Source organism: Thamnophis sirtalis, unplaced genomic scaffold (genome assembly GCF_051295495.1).
Source record: "Thamnophis sirtalis isolate CommonGarterSnake01/CBP01778 unplaced genomic scaffold, rThaSir2_p1.2 scaffold_6, whole genome shotgun sequence".
Classification (NCBI taxonomy): domain Eukaryota; kingdom Metazoa; phylum Chordata; class Lepidosauria; order Squamata; family Natricidae; genus Thamnophis; species Thamnophis sirtalis.
In genome coordinates this window covers 29,912,347-29,931,628 of record NW_028261386.1, presented here as the reverse complement: position 1 = coordinate 29,931,628, position 19,282 = coordinate 29,912,347, and the positions used below count along the sequence as shown (strand labels likewise).

The 19,282-nt window shown below is 37.0% G+C and overlaps 1 long non-coding RNA gene across 1 annotated transcript in view; it reads left to right on the top strand.

Moving 5' to 3' along the window:
• The first annotated feature begins 1,890 nt into the window (after window positions 1-1,890).
• LOC148044924 (uncharacterized) overlaps window positions 1,891-19,282 on the top strand; it is a 32,562-nt gene continuing 15,170 nt past the window's right edge. The window contains exon 1 of the long non-coding RNA XR_015697140.1: window positions 1,891-1,973. This is a non-coding gene — a long non-coding RNA (uncharacterized LOC148044924). The remainder of the gene's footprint in view (window positions 1,974-19,282) is intronic.

The following is a 19,282-nucleotide window of genomic DNA, read 5'->3' as shown; positions in this document are numbered from 1 at the left end:
TTTCTTCAATAGCCCCCATTTTGTGTTTGTGTGTGCATGTGTGTGTGTATGTATATATAGTGCACTTACAGTGTTCTTTTGTTGTGTCATGTTATGTTGTTCTTGCTTCAACAAAACTGACACAAGATGTGTAAGTCAGATCTGTAGAAGTAAGGCAGAGAATGGTGAGCGTATCTTGCACTTAAGGCCACCAAGCTGAATTCATAACAAGGATGAGATTGAAGCTGATCTAAATGCAATCTCTCAACCATAAGACTGCACTAATATTTCAATCCATTCTGATAAAAGTAACCTTTTCTAATGCCCTCCAATTGTGTTGAATATCAAATTCTAGAATTCCAAAAGTCATTCTGATTGGGAATAATGGTATTCAGGGTCCAACACCTTGAGGAATCAAGTTGGGAGAGATTCGCTAAAAGGTTTAAAGCAGTGACTCCTGACAGCTAGCAAGAGGTTCCCACTAAACTGAATGCCAAGTCTGTGCAGGAGATGTGAAGGCTGTTAGTTCAGGGTCACCATGCTAGCTGTGAGAATTTGAAAGCAAATTGTGGCCTGACAATTGTAGATGAAAAGCCAAGTCAGTAATGGAATACATTTTTATAAATATTAACATCCTCTCCTGAATTGCACTGAAAAGATATTGGAGTATGCCCTGAATACTGCTAGTCCACCGGGCAGCCATTCATAGCATTATGCCTCCTCCACTGCCCTGGGACATACTGATTGGTAATGAAATCATGTGACCGTCTTCAAACAGTGACCGTTCCTGTGGGCAGGGCTATTCTTCTCAGGTGGGACACTTGAAAGAGATGGCAATGCCTGACTGCAAACTGTCCAGGTTGCATGAAGATGACTTAAAAATACTGGTGAGTTTATATAATTACTAGGGATATGGTGGCTCAGTGGCTAGGACGCTGAGCTTGTCGATCAGAAAGGTTGGCAATTCGGTAATTCGAATCCCTAGTGCCGCGTAATGGAGTGAGCTCCCGTTATTTGTCCCAGCTTCTGCCAACCAAGCAGTTTGAAAGCATGTGAAAAATGCAAGTAGAAAAATAGGGACCACCTTTGGCATTTAGTCATGCCAGCCACATGACCACGGATAGTCTTTGGACAGTGCAAGCTCTTCGGCTTTTACTATGTAATTACTGCTGCTTATGTCATTGTCTATATCAGGGCTGTCAAACTCAATTTCATTGAGGGCCACATCAGGGTTGCATTTGATATTTGGGGCACAGGATGGGTGTGGCCAGAGTGAATGTGGCCAGCTCGACATCACTCCTGTTGGGGGGCCTGTGGTGGCCCAAGTGCTCTGCCAGTGAAAATGGGCTCCTGAGTTCTGTTTTTTGCTGATACAGCCTCCTACGACCCTCTGCCAATGAAAACAGAGCTCTTGTGATCCTCCTGAGCTCCGTTTCCACTGACAGAGGGTTGCAGGAGGCTGTGGCAGTTGAAAATGGAGCTCGGGAGCCCGTTTTCACTGGCAGAAGCACCGTGGGCTGGTTCTTTGCTGTTTCTAGCGCAGCCCTGTGGGCCAGATCTAAATACCCGGTGGGCCGGGTCCAGCCCCTGAGCCTTGAGTTTGACACCCCTGGTCTACATATATATACAGTATATATATTGTTCTCCTATAAAATAGATAGCTTCTTATCCCTGCTTTATCCACAATAAAAATGCTTTCTTCTTTGTATACCTTCAAATAAAAAAGAATATACTCTGTTATATATTTCACAATTTAAAATTTCCCTCCACGACATAGAAGGCAATTTACAATAAACCATTAGGTCAGGGTTTAGGCAGATGCTTATTCATGGTTTAGTAACAAGACCTGTCTGTTTCGCCTGTTGAAATCTCTATATTTAGACATTTGTAAATAGCAAGTCAAATATTTGGCTGCCTTCCACTTCAGAGAGAAAACACAGGATGGCAATTGAGGCCTCTGAAACAGTAAATATTTCCTACAAAGTGGGGACATGGTAAGTACAGTATATGCTTGTGTGTGTGTGTGTGTGTGTGTGTGTACACTATTTAGCTTTCATCAGCTAGCCATACCCTTACTTGGATTTGAACTTGGGCTATTTTATATGTTAGGCAGTTACAATAATCTCTAAATTACAAGCTCTAATAAACTAAATAGCTTGAAATAGATATATGCTAGTCTCCCTTCAGTTATTTATCAGCCAAAAAAAATCAATACAAAATGGTTTTGGCCTGGAAGGCTCCTAAGGTGGAGCTGAAAGGCAAAAGGGAAGCAGTATGTTCCCTCCCATACCAGGTGCCTTGACAACACATCATTCCCCTGGCTCAGCTGATAAGGGAGGAGATCTTGTGGCTTAGAGGTTATTATAACTGCCTGACATGTAAAATAGCCCAAATTCAAATCCCAGTAAGGGTATGGCTAGCTGATGAGAGCTAAATAGCTTGAAATAGATCTATACTAGTCTCTTTTCATTTATTTATCATTTATTTATCAGCAAAACAATTCTCTCTATATCTATCTATCTATCTATCTATCTATCTATCTATCTATCTATCTATCATCCATCCATCCATCCATCCATCCATCCATCCATCCATCCATCCATTATCTATCTATCTATCTATCTATCTATCTATCTATCTATCTATCTATCTATCTATCTATCTATCTATCTATCTATCTATCTATCTATCTATCTACCTACCTACCTACCTACCTACCTACCTATCTACCTATCTACCTATCTACCTATCTACCTATCTATTTATCTATCTATACATATGGTTGGATCAGACAATCAGCTATCATTGTCCTCTGGGACGGCACAGGGCTTCTGCTGTTCCACACTTCCAATACATCTTGGGCGGAGGGGAAGAGGCATCAGTCTGAGAAAGGAAACGATGGATCCTCCCAGCCCTGAAGGTCACGGTTCTTTCCCTGATGCTTCATCACAACTACTTGAAGAAATATCTGAGAATTTCTCCTTCTTCTGATGCAGTACAGTGAAATTGTTCACGCAATCTCAAAAGTCTATTTGTGCCCACCTTTATTAAAAACAAAGGGCCTTATTAGGCAGGATGCAAAACAGTGCGTGTTGTCTATTATAGTTTTGTTGAGATGCCAAGGGCAGCCAAGGAGATCCAATTAAGCATGCCTCTCCAGGATTACTAAATTGTTGGGATAGGTTGGATGAGATACAGTTAGGAGAGCCCCTGATTTATCTATGGTGTATATATCAACTTCAACAGAGCATTTTCTTCTAAATAAGCAGCATGGAAAGAGGAAATAGCCCTAGACCAAATCTCTCCCATCCTGCTACTGTTGCTCTTTAAAGAATTAAATTAATCATGGTCAAGAGAGAATACCTTAAGATTACCTCATGACTGTCTGTTTAAGATAGATCTGGAGTAATTAAATCATAATGTAGTGAATTTTTGTCACGTTGTAAGAGTTTTAACATCTTTATGTCAGCCAAGCCAATGTCTGAGCACTGTTATTAACAGTGTTACTTGAGCTCAGTTGATGGATAATACCATCTCAGACTGTGCTGTTGTGGGACACACATGGTTGAAATTTCCAATTGGAAAGGGTGGAGAGTTTCCAAATATTTTTATTTAAAATTGCCCAATTAAATACTAAAAATAATGGGTAATACTGGATTCATTTCAAAAGAAATCTTCTATCTGTAGGGATTTAGTGGTGGACTCTATGTGTCTCTAGTGTGTGTGTGTGTGTGTTTGTGTGTTTGTGTGTGTTTGTGTGCGTTTGTGTGTGTTTGTGTGTGTGTATGTGTGTGTATGTGTGTGTGTTGGCTATGGTTATTCTGTCTCACCCTCTCTGTGCATATATACATACATGTCTATGGAAGGCATATATACATAAAGGTAAAGGTTCCCCTCACACATATGTGCATGCTAGTCATTCCCAACTCTAGAGGGCAGTGCTCAACTCCGTTTCAAAGCTGAAGAGCCAGCACTGTCTAAAGACGTCTCTGTGGTCATGTGGCTGGCAAGACAAAACACTGAAGGTGCATTGAACGCTGTTACCTTCCCAATAAAGGTCATCCCTATTTTTCTACTTGCATTTTTATACGTTTTCGAACTGCTAGGTAGGCAGAAGCTGAGACAAGTAATGGGAGCTCACCCCATTATGCAGTGCCAGGGATTCGAACCACTGAACTGCCGATCTTCTGATCGACAAGCTCAGTGTCTTAGCCACTGAGCCACCACACCCCTCCATATATACATATACATATTCTAATTCACATAAATCCACATTTTAAACATATATGCAACCATACACACACGCACACACACACATTCATATAAGCTCACAGTTGTAAACTAGTCTAGAGGAAGGTTGATGGCTTGTTTTCCTGTTTCACCCCACCCCCCCAAAGGAAAACAAGGTCAGGACCATAGACAAACTTTGTTACTGAAGCAAGTTTCAGTTGATGTGTGGGTCTCTCTCTCTCTCTTTCTCTCTCTCTCTCTCTCTCTCTCTCTCTCTCTCTCTCTCTCTCTCTCTGTGTGTGTGTGTGTGAGATAGAGAGAGAGAGAGAGAAAGAAAGAGAGAGAGAGAGAGAGAGAGAGAGAGAGAGAGAGAGAGAGAGAGAGAGAGAGAGAGAGAGAGAGAGAGAGACTGCTTTGGGGAAATATTTTAAGCCCTCCGCTGGGCCTCTTGACAGCACACACTCAGAGGCCATGGCTTTTCATGCAGGCAGAGAACTGCAACCGTCAATAATATCTGGACATAGTACATATGCCTACCGGGCCTTACACAAGTGTCTCCTCCCCAGCTGCGTGCTGTGCCTCAAAGGCTCTCTAGGGGTTAATACATGCCATTCCCAAAGTTCAGAGAAGGGACAATAAAGAAGGAACAGCGGGAATTTCTGCATGTTAATAGCCCGGCTTCTCCTGACCAGCCCAAAACGAATGCTTGGTACGGTAAATTGTCCTTGTCAGCTTAGCTCAAATGATGGTATGCTTTATTTCTACACATGCCTTGACTCTGTCCATTGAATTTATGTCCAGAAAATAAACACTTCCAGACGGCAATAAAGCATTCGCTCCTATCACATTGGCAGAAGCCGAGTCCCGGTATTTGTGCTGGGTAACTTGTACAGCCTGAAATCTTGACAGCTGGTCTTCTGGTTGTTTCCTATGCTTATTTCTCACAGTGGCCTAATGCAAACCCAGACACATCGTGCTGTGCTCCTCTCTAGAATACAAAGGCATTGCAATTTTTTTTTTAAATGTTTCATTGGTTATCAGGTTTCCGCCTCCAAAATGGAATATTATGATTATAAAATGTGGGAAGATGCTAATAAGAGGACACCCTAAAGAAGTTACCAATTTGAGTCCCTCATAGTATCATTATTCTGAGACCACCCAATGGAGTTGACTGGGTGAGGAAGCTTATTTGACTATCATGACACAAACCATAACCTGGAGGAGTTTGTAAAACTTCTAAGGAGTATTTGATCTGCTTAATCATCCCGTTAAAACAATGTTGGAATTGATTCAAAGGTACCTCCAAACTGTTAAGTGTTGCTGTAGTTTTCCCTCAATAAATGCACAAAGTTGGGAGGTGCGTATAATATGGAATGAACTGTCAGGATATGAGTCTTATCAACTTTAGAAACCTTGCCTATTTGAGTGTTTAGGGAATTCTGCCCCATCTCTTTCTTTTTCTGTTTGAATTTGTTTAAGCAGGTTTACTAGAAATATCTAAAAAGGTTAAATTATAGCAGCTGGACCAAAGTTTATTAAAACTGAGTTGTAACTTTTTCAGTGAAAATGAAAATTTTGGGTAGGCAGAGAGTTGTTAGAATGTATTGTTGGAAGAAATATCCATCTGGTCCAGTTGCAAGCCAGGAGAAAAACACTGGAAACATGGAGAATGATTGGAAACATGGTTTAATGGTGAACAGAACCACCAAGCATGTGTGATTCTAGGAAGCTGGCCATATGGAGTTGAGTGTGTGTGTGTGCAGGGAGGGGGAGTATTTATACCTTCTCTTGGGCTTTGAACTTGAACTTCCTGTTCCTGCTCAAGAACATGTATTCTATTGGCTGTTGTAGGGGTCATATATGGCTTTGTAGGTTGTCTGAGCCAAGTTTGGTTGAAACTTGGTTTGCTGATGCAATGAAGGGGCTTGTTGAACAATTCCTGAAGGCTAATCCTACCTTTGTCCAGACCTTGCTGCAGGGACTTTGTTTATGAATAGAGCTAGCTATCTCTTTATCTCTTGAGTGCTGACATCTACTGAGGGCTATTAAGAAAAGTGGGAGCAGCTTTCCAAGAGCATGTTTCTCCATTTCTCATCCAAATATAATGTTCTGCTTTTTAATATTTCTCAAAATATTTCATTTTTCTAGGAAAGGGGGGGGTGATAACATTTGACAGTACCAATTCTTGACATACCGACTGCAGGGGGTTTCTCCCCAAAATGAAGAGCAACATGTAAATGAAGATTCAATCATCCAAGTCTCTTTTGATATGTTATCATCCCTATATTTTTCCCACTCTGCCCCACTCCTCAATGAAACAGCTGCAAGCAATGTGATGCATTTCTATTATATTTTATACCCAGATCTTTACCAAAGCACAACTCAAATCCTGAATCAATTTGAATTAAAATTTGCTGCTTTTATAATTCTATCATAAATGTGAATAGAATATTTAGAGTATATACATATCCAACTGGTACTTTCCTTTTAGAGTAAGCACTGTTTTGCAAAAAGTAGTAGTACAGAATGGTAAATTAGAGAAATTAAAGGCATGAAATAAGAAAAAGGAGCACAGTTAAAGTTGGGATATGCCAATGTAAATCACTATGCCTATATTTCTCCCTATTCTCTCCTCTCTACTATTTCCCTTCTTCATTTTGAGGGTTTGTCAGATTTTTTTTTTACTTTGAAAACATAATACAGCTGTTGGAAAAATGTTTAATTTCAGAGAAATGAATACCAAGTGCACATTTGAGGAGGAAATACATGTAGAATTCAAGTATTTCATGCTTAAAAATAATCACAGGAAATGTGATGCAATAGGATCTATTGGCTACTTTAGAATTTTGAGACAAGGTGGATGTTTAATTTATTCAAAATAAATGTCTTGTCCTTTCAAAAAATAATTGTAACAAGGGCTGAATGACTTAGTGAAATGTTAGCAACCAGCTGTGATAGTAGCCCTTCCCATTTCATCCTGATTAGCTGTGTCTTGCGGGGAGGGGTAAGCAACCACATTCAAAATAAAATAATTTAGATGCACTCTTGAAAATATACACATGCTGAAGACAACCATTTTCAAGCATGATAGATTCTAAATGTTAAAATTATTTTTTGAAAATATAGAAGTTGAGTGGAAAGGGGTGCCAGCAAAGTGTCTGCAAGCATATAGTACCTCCAGGAGCTATGTTGAAGTGCCAGATATATTTATGATAAAACACATGACCACAGCATGGAGCAAAAACAAACCAATGGCACACTCCCAACTGCTAATGAACACTATCTTTCAAAGAAACAAATTTAGAAAGAGAAGGCTTCGACATTAGGTGTAAAAAGCAAAACAACACTACCATGAGTTGAAATTTACTTAACAAAAATGGAATTTGTTCTTTGGGAAACTCAAAGCAGGCCAGGATGAACAAAGTATCTGGTGACTGTATGCAAAAATGATAGACTCTCCTAGTTCTGTCCACTATCTGATTCTCTAGATCAGGGATGTCAAACCCCTGGTGGCCTCATTTGATCTATCACAACTTTTTCCCCCCTTTGCTAAACCGAATATGGATGTGGCAGTGTGTGACACATCTGGCTCGTGGGCCACATGTTTGACAGCCCTCCTCTATATGTTAAATAAAACAATAATATAGTCCCCATTATTTTCAGCTAGTGTGGCCAATGAACAATGTAATAATGTTGAGAAGGGAATTGGGGGGGGGGAACTGTTTTTGTTTTTTCAAGAGAGTGTCTACTCGTGATTGCTATTCCACTTGTTACAATGCATTGGAATCAGGTTTGCTACAATTCATATAATCTCTGTATTAAATGATAGTCACTGTTTTAAATGAAAATGATGCTGATTGTATTGATCAACATAGAATTTCACATAAGCACTAGAACAGTTTTGTGCAAGACAACCTCATCCAGGGTTTTGATGCCTCCTAAAAATTGTTGATTTAAGATGAGTGGCTTGGGAAGAAATATGTCCATCGCAGCAGACAGAATCAAAATATATTCAGTACAAGATTCTGCTGTTTGCTTTGGACTTGATGTTGTTAAGAAAACCTCTGATGCTGAGATGATTTACCAGCTATTTAGGCTGAGCACATACACATCCAGGTGTGGCTTATAGCCCCACAGTGTTTGCTTGCTTCACTCTCTCTCCCCTTCAGATTCCCCAAATAACACCATTATCTCCTATTGTTGTCCCAGATTTCTCTATTTGTAGCAAACTGATTATCCCAGAGAAGGGAAAGTACTCTCTTTTAGTCTGATGTTCACCATTTCCTGATTATTTGGAAACTCTTTTATTCCCTAAAAATGACTACTTACAGATCTGCTAGGGTCTTATACCATAATTCGGTTTTGATGTACATAACTGGATTTTCTTGGAGACAAATATAAAGAGAAGATTTAAAGCATTTAAAGCAAAAAATAGAATAGCAGAATAACAGAGTTGGAAGTGACCCTGGAGGTCTTCTAGTACAACTCCCGGCTCAAGCAGTAGACCCTGTACTATTTCAGACAAAAGCCTCCAGTAATGGAGCATCCATAACATCCGGAGCCAAACTGTTCCACTGGTTAACTGTTCTCACTGTCAGAAAATTTCTCCTTAGTTCTAAGTTGTATTAAGTTGTATAACTTATTAAGTTTCCATCTATTACTTCTTGTCCTACCCTCTGGTATTTTGGAGAATAGGCTGGCCCCCGTCTTCTGGTTGACACCCCGTCAAATATTGGAAGACTGCTATCATGTCATCTCTAGTCCTTCTCTTTATTAGACTAGACATATAGTACTGAACCCAGTACCTGCAACTGTTCACATAGATTTTAGCCTCCAGTTCCTTAATCATTTTTGTTCCTCTTCTCTGCAATCAACCTACTTTTTGTATTGAAGTGACCAAATTGAATTCATTATTCCAAGTATGATATTATCAAAGCAGGATAAAGCAGTACTAACATGTCATGTGATTCCGATACTATCTGTTGATACAGCCTAAGGCTGCATTGGTGGGGGGTTTTTTGACAGTTAAAGCACACTTCTGGCTCATATTTAAATGACTTGGTCCACTTCAAGTACCCTTTTACCTATAAAGTCCTGTTAGCCTGCCCAGAAGTCATTTTCTTGTTTCTGATAATGCATGAGACAAACTTCATACATTTTTAAGGATCATTCCAAAATGGCTTTGAAGTTGTTAAAAGATCTTGCAATGGGGATGGGGGTGTTTGGGGTCTAAAGGCCTTCTTTCTTTTCTTCCTTTAATAAAAAAACTAAAATGTAAGCTAGATGATAGAACCAAAAGATGGATTCATAGTTGTCTGAATGACCTCACTCAAACAGTGCTCATCAATGGCACCACATCAAGCTGTAGACTAAAAAAAATTCTCAGGGTGAATTCAAAATGAAATCAAGAGATCTGAGGAGACAAACTGCAGGAGATATGATTATTGTCTTCCATGGCTATCATAATGAAGACATAGCAGAATTGATTAAAGTCATTTCAAAAGATAGGAATGAAAAAAATGGCTTTAAATTTCAAGGAAGTTGATTTTGTTGGATGTCAGCAAAACAATTATTTACAGAGTTGCTCTAAAAAGCAGCTGATTAATCAAGAGGTTGTGAAGGTGTTTAAAGAAATCTATTTGGTTATGTGCCAGGAATGCTGTAGTAGTGGATACTTCAACTGGGCAGGGGGTTAAATTAGATAAATTCCAAGGTCTTTTCCAAAGTTTACATTTCATTATTCTGTATGTTCAAATAAATAGATCATACAATGACTTAGTATTCATGCTATATCCTATGACAATTGCTTGTTTCCCAAAAATTAGTACCCAAATCTATGTTGACCAAATCCAGTATCTTGAATAATTCAGACAATCAGTGCAGGTGGTATTTGAAGGTACCATGATGTTTATTCCTTGGTAATTATTTTCACTCAATATGCACAGTGTATGGTTAAACATGCATTGCCTTCATCTATTTCTTCATATCACCTCCATTTTTGCATTCTCTGTTGTCAATTGACGTTTTCCTTCATGTATTATTTTCTTCTGCCTACAACTATATTCAAGGGTATCAACACATGGACCAGAGGACAAGCAAATTGGGAAACCACGACTGCTTTAGCAGAATTAAAGAAAAGTTACAAGAATTCTGGCTTCATTTATTAAGCTTAAATTTCCACCACTTCCTGATTTAATTAATTGTTTTAAAATTGTATTTAACAGAATTAAACTATATTATCAAATAGAATGGAATGGAATGGAATGGAATGGAATGGAGCGGAATGGAATGGAATGGAATAGAATAGAATAGAATAGAATAGAATAGAATAGAATAGAATAGAATAGAATAAACAGAGTTGAAAGGGACCTTGGAGGTTTTCTAGTCCACTCACCTGCTCAGCCAGGAAACCTTATACCACTCCAGACAAAAGGTTATCCAACCTCTTCTTAAAAACTTCCAGTATTGGAGCATTTACAACTTCTGGAGGCAAGTAGTTTAATTGATTCATTGTTCTAACTGTCAGGAAATCTGTCCCTAGTTCCAGGTAGCTTCTCTCCTTGATTAGTTTCCACCCATTGCTTCTTGTCCTGCCCTCAGGTGCTTCGGAGTATAGCTTGATGCCCTCTTCTTTATGGCAACCCCAGAAATATTGGAACACTGCTATCATGTCTCCCCTAGTCTTTCTTTTCATGAGACTAGACATACCCAGTTCCAGCAACCGTTCTTTATATGTTTTAGCCTCCAGTCCCTTAATCTCTTTATTACAAATACAAGGTTTGTGGATCGTTTTTTAACAATGCATCCTTCTCGTGTTCAGTTCTTTAGAAGCAAATACTGTAACATATATATGGTACAGCATCAGGCTACTTGAGTGACTGCTTGTCTTCCAAAGTCTCTGCCTGACCAATTTGATCTGGCAGGGTGGGAATGGTCTGGGTTTCATCGATGCAAGGGTATGGTATACTTTGTTGATTAATCAGTTTACCATATTGAAATATGAGCACCAGTCACAGTAAGATACAATAAACTGAGATAAGATATAGTGAAAAGTGATAAAATAGACTAAAATAAAAATAACATTTTTTATTGATTTAAAAATAAGAAATAAATACAAATAAAAGTGTAAGATAAAATAATATTAGGTAAAGTCGAATGCAAAGATATACAATAAAATGACTTCTAAATTAGCACTGATGATGTTACGTAGTTTGGTAATAAAATGTCTGCAAGAAAGCCATCACGCTCAGAGAGCACCAAGGAGCTTATGGATCTTAAAGTTCAAAATCAATGTATGTTTAAGTGAATTCATCACCTTTGCATGTGATGCCCTTAATTAAACAATGTCACTTATCAGGCCTCAGAAGTGCACTTTCACTGTAGCAGCACCTGGCCTCTGAAATGAGGTTCCTCCCCAAATGCAAATTTCTCCTATCCTACAGGTATTTCAAAGAGCCTTTAGGATCTGTATCTTCACCCAAGATGACCTATGCCTGTTTCTTCCATTTTCTTCCTGTCTGGGTTTATTAGTTTATTGGGGGTTTTTTTTGCCATTGCTATCCTTTCATTTTGTGCTCTTCTGTGTGTATTGTGTGTGTGGAGGGGGTGTTTTTCTTTCTTTTTATTGTTTTAACAATTGTAAACCACCCAGAGTTGCTGAGAGTTAGGCAATGTATAATCATGATGCAACTTGTAGAAATGGGTGACTTAATTTACTTGATTAGAGAAAAGACAATATCTACATTTATGGCTAACTAAAAATCCCATATGGACTTTTTGCCTGAAACGGGAGAAAGTGCACTTATGGTCTATGGTTTTAGTCATCAGTAGTCAAAAAGTAGGAAATCATTCTGTGATCATAATTGTAAAGGAAATTGGAAACTTCTTTTTATCATTTCTTCTCCCCCCTCTCTCTCCCTCCCTCCCTCCCTTCCTCCCTCCTTCCCTCTCTCGTTCTCCTTTGGTTTCTGTTAGTTTTTATATTTTATTTAAAAATTTTAATTTGTGTGTGTGTGTATGTGTGTCTGTGTCTGTGTGTGTGTCTGTGTCTGTGTCTGTGTGCATGGCACTTTACAAAGAGTAAGAGGATATCTCTGACCCAAAGTGCATGCAAGCTACAGCTATAGCCACAGGACAGACACAAGGGAAATGGGAGAAAGTGAAAACAGTTTTAAATAAAAGGCTAGCTATGAGAGCCAGTGAGTGACCTTGGGCCAGTCATTCTTCCTCAGCACAATCAACCTCATAGGATTGTTATTGTTGGGAGGGGAAAGGAAGAGGATGGTGTGCTGGAAATATAATACCACATTCAAATCACAAAGTTATGCCAAAATCTTCCTAGTAAAATTGGGGATTGAAGAATATAATATAATATAATAAATATAACAAAATAAATATAATATAATAAATAAAATAATATAATATAATAAATATAATATAATAAATAAAATAATATACTATAATATATACTATAATATAATAATATAATATAATATAATATAATATAATATAATATAATATAATATAATATAATATAATATAATATAATATAATATAATATAATATAATATAATATAATATAATATAATATAATATAATATAATATAATATAATATAATATAATATAATATAATATAATATAATATAATATAATATAATATAATATAATATAATATAATATAATATAATATAATATAATATAATATAATATAATATAATATAATATAATATAATATAATAATATAATATATATATAATTTGGCTCTTCTCTAGCGTGGATAATCTGTGCTGTGGTTAAGATTACAATAGATTTCACCCTTTTTTCCAATCTTCATCTCTGATGGCCAAATTAAGGTGGTAATGTGGCGCCAGCATCCTTAAAATGTTCCTCCTTTGCTATGACACAAAGGTTGGTCTTAGCAGCCTAAGAGGGCAATGTATCTCTATTCAGCTGTCCATCCAGCTGCAATCCTACCGAGAGAAATAAAGAAATAAATCCTTGTGCTGGCCCTTTTCTTTACATTCCCAGTGTCTCTCCCCTCCTTTCTATTGTTTCTATAATCTTAGGCTGGTTTGGATGTCACAGCAGAACTCGGACTGTCATCTCCAGACGGCTATTCTTTTAGCCATGCCATAAATGACACTTTAGTCCTGTGTTAATTGCCCTGCTAGAGGCTGGGCTATCAGCCAGACCCTGTCTCAGATTTACTGATTGAAGACGTGATCAGAGTGAGTGAGCGAGCAAAGAAGGGTCGGGACTCAGCAGGGCCAAGTTCAAGGGCGCCGACTGGTACAGACACATAAACAAGGGAATGGTATGTAAGCAATAAAGACATAAAGGTTCTGATCAAGGCTAACCATACAATAAACAGCTGTGATAAGCCAGTTTGTTTATAGATAAAGACTGCAATCCTGCATGCCAGCTATTCACTTCTAAGACCCCTTGCCTTTTCTGTTACACATTTATCCACACAGTCAAGAAATGTAGTTTGATTTTGCTTTAGTTTTTGTTGTTGTTGTTGTTGTTGCTATAGTTAGCACCTTAACATTTTGGGCAAAATAGTCTCATTAATGCTTGATTTTAATTTGATTCTTAAGAACTCAACTTGGGGAGTTTTAAATCATTCTGTAGATTTTTTTTTAGAATGGAACAAATAGATCAAAATGCTTATCTATCTATCTCTATATCTATCATCTATATTTAATTTGAGAGAGAAAAAGACAGAAAGGTAGAGAGACAGACAGACATGTAAATAGAGTCATATTTCTACTGAGATATTTATGAACAAGGAAACCAGGTAATAAATGCTGGCATATAAAATCAATTAAAAATTAATTTAGCATTTTAAAAAAAATCACCCCAACATCTTGCTCTAACCCTAGTTACTGCATCTCAATCTCTGCTTATATGTGTGTATGCCAGAGTAAGGCAATAACTGCAATAAGATACAGTAATACCTCTAAGATCTGGGGACAGGTCAACCACCAACTTCGGATTTGTGCCGCAAAGGAAAAATAGGAGAAATAATATTTTTTTCTCTCCTTCTTGTTTTAACTTTTATTTGTTCTTAAATGCATGGAGAGAGAGAGAGAGAGGGAGGGAGGGAGGGAGGGAGGGAGGGAGGGAGAGAGAGAGAGAGAGAGAGAGAGAGAGAGAGAGAGAGAGAGAGAGAGAGAGAGAGAGAGAGAGAGAGAGAGAGAGAGAGAGAGAGAAACCAGTGTAATTAGTGAGTTGGAAATGGTGGCATATGTAGAAATTGGACTCGGGAACACAAAGATGTGGACTCTTACTGTCCAGAGAAGTAAATGCTTTTAAGATTTCCATCAAGTCACGACAGGGGCTTTGAAGGGATTCCAGAAGTGGACTTCTCTCCTATCTTTGGAAGCAAATAACTGAACCTTCACTATTATCTCCTAGAAGTCATTTGCCTTTTTCAGCCAAACTGTATCCCTCTATATGCCTATTCAGAACAGATATAATGTACAGTATAAGCCAACTACTTGTGGATACAAATAGCATATCATAAAGCTCCTAATGAGAAATCTTTCCTGATACATTTTAATTTTAATTATAGAGATTAAAAATAAATAGAAGAGTTTTGAAAATATTATATTATGTCTACAATGGTGGAGTCCACTCAGCAGAAACCTAGCACTTTAGTTTCACCTCATTTAGCTATATATGTACATAAGATCTTAACTAGAAAAATATTTTCTTCAATTAGCTAAAGTACATACAGAGAGAAAGAGAGAGAGAGACTCACACGGAGAAACACTTCATTTCCTTTGGCTTATTATTTTTAGGATAAATTGAATACTACACATTTCTAACATTGAAACAAGTCATATTGAGTTAAAAAATACTTACTTCAGTTCTGTAATCCAGCCACATTTAAATTCTTATTTATTTCTAGGATAAATTAAGCACATCTTTAAATTATTCCAAAGGTGATATATTTATCCTTTAATAGTAATTTAATTAATAATTAGAATTGCAAAGGTAAAAACTAACACAAACATGTAGAAGATAAAAAATAGAAAGAAAAATAGAAATGAAAGAAAAATAGGAATACAATAAATAAAAAAATTACTTCAACCACACATATAAACAATTTAGGAAATAGGAAATAGGAAAATTGTCAGGTCACTCTCTTAGTCTGTAAATGCCTTTTAATTATGAAGACATCCACTGGTTTCTTTTGTATGTCCAGTGTAACTTTTTTTCCTATGTCATTTCCATACTTTGTCATTTTCAAATCCACTTTAAATTATGTTAGGGAATACTTATTCCTCTACCACAATAACTTTAAAACACTATATATAGACACAGACTCTCTTAAAATTAACTTCTGTGGTGATAGATAGATGATAGATAGATAGATAGATAGATAGATAGATAGATAGATAGATAGATAGATAGATAGATAGATAGAGTTAGGGTTAACCTATTCTTTGATTTTAATTCATTATTAAGGATATCAGTTAGTTCCAAAGTATATCTTCCATAGAGAATAGATGGCACAGAGACCATGGAAAAGCTTCTGAACAGCGACTTTTCAGTAAATGCATTTCATATATAAATGGCTTTGACATAATGTACAGTGCCAAAGAGAGAAAGGAGAGGGGAGGTAGAAAAGATTTTTACAGGTATTCCTTATTTAGTGACTGCCTGATACAGCAACTGTTTGCAGTCAATGCGATGATGAAAAAACAACAACTTTAAAACCAATCCTGGTATTTATGACGTTTGCAGTTCTGCAAAGCAAAGTAATGGGTAAGGTAAGATCATAGCTGCAGTTTCATTTACCAATGGTTTCATTTAATGACTGAGTTTCTAATCTCAATTGCAGTCTCCAATGAGGACTGCCTGCAATGGAGAACATAAATTTAACCAACCGATTGGTAAAATAGACATCCAAAAATTGTTGCAATAAACAGGCTTTTTTCTTCTCCATTCCCATGTTGGAGTTATCCAGCCAGGAATTAACCAGGGTGTGAGCAAGTTCTTTCAGCCTGATAGTTTTCTTGTGAACAGGTGAGTTGCTCTCGTCCTGGATAACTGAGAAATGTGCAGGTGGTTGTTATCCAAACATTAACTTAAACATTATTAGGATCAGAAAAGATTAGAGTTTCCTGAATTGCCTTTTCTCAATTCTCACCACACCCCATTCCACAAACTGCCCTTCTAGAGAACATTTTTCAGTTTCCTTATCGTGGTTGTCATTGTCACTGCAATTTCTTGTACTTGCTGAATTTTGTCTAAGCCTTTCTTAATGGATGGTACACAGCACTGCAAACAGAATTACAATAGCAAGTGGCAGTGCGGCTCCCACAATAGTGTCAACACTTTTGTCTTCTTTCACTTTCATTATATTGTGTTGGGAAGTTTTTTTGGTAACATCTCTCCTGAGCAGTTCAGATTCCTGAGAGGAAGGGAACTCGCTCAGTGGTGGGATTCAAAATTTTTTACTACCAGTTCTGTGATTGTGGCTTGATGGGTGTGGCAGGGAAACAATACTGTAAAATCTCCATTCCCTCGCAATCAACCGAGACTTGGGAGGCAGAGACTAAATAGGAGTGGGACTAGTCAGAGGTGGTATTTACCAATTCACTCAATTACTCAAAATTTCTGCTACCAGTTCCCCAGAACTGGTCAGAACCCGCTCAATACCACCTCTGAACTGGCTATCATAGCCTTTACTGTGAATCAACTCCACTCCAGTCTGATTCCTTCTTAAGAAATACAGGGCGAGAGTTTCTTCAAACTCAGCAAAAAAGTTTATCAAGTATTCTAGGAAACACCTCTCTTAGTATTTAACTTTAAAATATTGTATAACTTTCATTTTCTTATCCATTTTATAATTTTGGCTGTTTAAAGAAATGAAGTTGTCCCTTCCATTTGAAAATGAGCATTCTATACAGTAAGGTAAGAATCAGGAGGAATTTCATATTTACAAAGTTTTCCTGTAATAACCATTTACCAAGGAGCCATAATAACCTCTACAGTCTATACATTTAAAGTCAACCTTGAAGCAATATATAGAAATGTCTGGAAAATGATGTTTTGTTTTTTTCTTTTCTTTTTGCTGCTCCCCTGCCAAGTGCTTTTGAGCGGCTAAGCAATTTGCATCTAATCGCAAAGTGTTTTTTAATCAGTCAGATCAATTTGTGAAGAATTGGTACATTAGGTGCAACCATATAGCTGAGATCCTTACCAGTGGAGGTTTAGAAGTAATTGCTCTCTGATCCATTGAGCAGTGTACTAGTAAAGAAGTTTGTATTCTATTAAGAGTTAATAAGTGACCAAGAGCTCATCTAATACACTGTCAGGGTTCATTATCTTTACAGGTTCTATGCTATTTTTTTCCTGTTGCCTTTTGCTCTGCCCTTCTTTCTACATATGGAAAACCTATATCAAGATGGTTGTCATGGCAATCGACAGATTTGCATGTGTCTTATCTGTCTATTTAAATACCTTCTTATGGTTTATAACTACCATAATACAACCCTCCAGTCTTGCTCATTGCTAATTTAAAGCTAGCCTAGTGTGTCTGAGGTCAGTGATACCATCTAAAGGATGTTGTCTAGACAACTCTGAAGCCACTGTCCATGGGGTAATTGTTTTATGCAAATTTTTCTACATTCAATAGTGACATGTTCATCCATGGTTCATGCTATTGAATCTATATTAGGGAGCCTATGCAGAGAATCCCAAAATCATGTGCCTGTGTGTAGTGGTGCTTGCTTGCTATTAAATTAAGGGGCTGCATTTTGTAACAAGAGACCTAGAATTAGTCTTCTGATCAGATCAATAATACACAATTCACAAACTGCTGATGGACGTAAAGTGATATGACATGAAACAGTGCCACATGCTTTGTTTGGTTTTTCGCTTTTGCAAATTCATTTTCCTACCTTTATTAAACCATACTTCAAGCCAATATTTCATCAGCGTAAAATCAGTAATTATTTTTCATGGGCAACAAAATATTTAGATGTTTACAGCTTTCTTTGTATATCCATTGTGTTAATGATGACACGGTTGAATGTAAAGAGGATCTTTTTGAATTGATAATTCAAAATTTTTACACTGATCAGGGCTAGGATTAGATAACATGTAAAATATGTAAAATGTTTGTTGCTGGAGAGGAAGCAAATAAATATAAACCAGAACTCAATGTATCAGGAGAAAAATATGAAATGTTTTCAATAAATGCTCTCTTAATTCCTTTTCAAAACATTTTTCTTATACAAATGACCACATTCTTTTTTATTATTTTTAAATAACAGTTATTTAGTTTCAACATTAGTCAGGTTTTTATTTCAAAGAGAAAACAGAAAAATATCTAATTTTGTTTACTAATCTGCTTATTAAGAGCAAAATGCAATTGTTTTCATTTTCTCACATCTTGTACCTTCTTTTTTCCTCTTGTTTTGTGTACCCCACTTTTTCAGACATACAAAATACATACACATATCCTTGTTTTCTTTCATGCACATACACCGCTACGCATACATTGTTTTCTCTGCAAGGACTTTGATTTTATAGTATTTTTCAATTATAATAAAGACAAACACAATTAGTCTGGGTAACTCTATATTATATAATAATAATGACCAACAATCAGGAAGAAAAATTAAAAAGCAGCATAAATGCATAAGCTGTTTTCAAGCATATATAAAACATATATTAAAAAGCTTGTTAATCTGATTTCTTTCCCCCTCTTCCTTTTCCTAAGGACTTTTTTTATGATTATTTAGGTTTTCTGGAATAACCCAACCACTTCAGGTTGCAGATTATGACTTTTCTCCCAATCAACAGATTTAGTCAGTGTTTATATGCACCACAAGCTGTTTTCCTCATCTGAAAAAGATGGAATGTGAGGGAAAACGATATTCTGCATTTCTCTCCTCTTTCTGCCTTTTGTAGGAGTTCTTTGGTTCCTGTTCATAGCTGACTTTCTCAAGATGTATTTTCATTTCTGAGAGCCAAGTTCAGACGTTCTAATCTGAGATGGAGGTTTCAGTGACAGATTTAGTCCAACTAGCATAAAAGTATTACAATAAACATTTT